This window comes from Rhea americana, unplaced genomic scaffold (genome assembly GCF_003343005.1).
Source record: "Rhea americana isolate MKP2758 unplaced genomic scaffold, rheAme1 scaffold_20, whole genome shotgun sequence".
NCBI classification, from domain to species: Eukaryota; Metazoa; Chordata; class Aves; order Rheiformes; family Rheidae; genus Rhea; species Rhea americana.
Window position 1 is genome coordinate 655362 of NW_028186150.1, and position 1938 is coordinate 657299.

The following is a 1938-nucleotide window of genomic DNA, read 5'->3' on the forward strand; positions in this document are numbered from 1 at the left end:
TGCCACGTCCTCGGCGCAGCCCCCCAACCCCGCACCGCCCGCTGCTGAATTATGCAGCAGCTGAAGGGCAAATTAACGCTGTCCGGAACGGGGGGAGGGGGGGAGGGAATATGTTATTTAAATAAATGCATATGTATATATGTATATAAGCACACACGTGTCTTGCCCTGTAACGGTCCTTGCATCTTTGGCTAAAATATTTCACACACGGACCCCAAATGGAAAGTTGCAGGAGGGGAAAAAAGGTCCCAAGCAAGCCCCAGTGAGAGTCTGCAATTTTTTCTGGGAGATTTTTCTGGGGGGAGGAGGAGAGAGAATTGGGCAGGGAGGGTAATCTTGTATCTCATATCTTATCCTAAATCTATCTTACATTTTATATCTATCTCATCTCWTATATCCTGTATCTTTTTTATATTCTTCATTATAGATAAAGGCTTCCTGCCAGTCGTGTCTTCCTCCAGTCTGCAATTTAACAGTATTGCAAATATATATATTTTTCAGGCCAGTTGTGGAGATCAGTGGCCCACAAACAAACATCATYGTGAACACAGACCCCAAAGGGGGGGAACAACAGGAGTAATTGGGAGGGAAATGAAAGGATGTTGCTCTTGAACAGCAAGCGAGAACCAGCAGCGCTGCGGTCGGGGCATCGTGGGAGCCCGGGTGGCATTGCCTGGAAGCCGGAGTGTGAACCAGTTAATCACGGCGCAGAAGGTGGCTCTTGCACTCTCTGCTGGCTGTTTTCCATCCTCGAATACTGAGACGCTTTTTCCGTACRGTTGTGCAGCAGAATAAACGGCCTCGTAATGGCGACACCAGGATACGGAAATAACCCCGCAAACGGCCCCACGCGGTCTGCGCCACCGCTGCCGGGAGCGAAACGCAGCAGCGYGGGGGCCAGGCCGGGCAGCGCCCGAGGGCGCTGAGCGCCGCGGCGCTGCGCCTCCGCAGCGGCGAGGGGGCCGCCGGGCCCGCGAGCGAGGCCGGCCGGCGGCGCGCCGCCTGCCTCTGCCCTTCCTCGCCCGGTAGGACACCGCACGCATCGGGGCGCAGCGGCGCGCCAGCCCTCTGAAGTCCAGGTGTGGCTTATAAATAAGCCGTGACGTTTGTTCGTTGTCTGGTCGTACTTCGTCTGCTCCCTAGCAGTCCACTGTGCTGACTACGTGTTATTTATTAAAATACTGTTTAAGGACCCAGTCCTGTAGTCTTTAAGCAGGCCAGATCTTCACTGACGAATGGAGYAATTACTCTGCTGGGATGTATGAGGTTGGACTCTGTGTCGTTGTAGAGTAGCAGAAAAATAAAGTGCACGTAGCAAGGTTTGCTAGGGGGAGATGCATTCRTGCCACTTGGAGTTCAGAGAAAGAAGGAAACGTTTCTTACGAGAGAACCTCAGTCATGGCTTTACTTCAGCTACTCCTGCCGTAGCCGTTGTGACAAAGGATGCATAGACTTGAACAGCAAAAATAAATAAATCTGACCGGGGAATGTGCATTGCATTACATACTRTAAATTTAAAGCACGCCCTGATGCCTGCTGCTGTGACGGGTGAGCTGGGAGGGCACGCTGCTCCCCTTTGCGTCACTGATGGAAACTGTCCTGCCGAGCCGGTGGTGGCCGCTCTCGTGGGCAGCGACGGCTCTGCGTACGTTACGCACACTGTGCTCTGGAAAATGCCTTTAGTGAACGACCTTGAGAGCAAAGCCCGGGTAAGAGTCCTGGCCCCAGGTACACGCTAACATGAGTGCTTTGGCCCAGTCTCTAAAGGATTCGCAATTACAATTTTTTTCAGTTTTGTYTCCATTATTTGCAAAGCATTATTGGAAATTTTAAAATAAGATATCTTTCTGCACTGCTTTCTGGGGCTTATTACTGTATTTGGGAGGACTGATATTTTTTTCCCTCTGTCTCTAATGGAACAGAAGGCAGCATGGATCC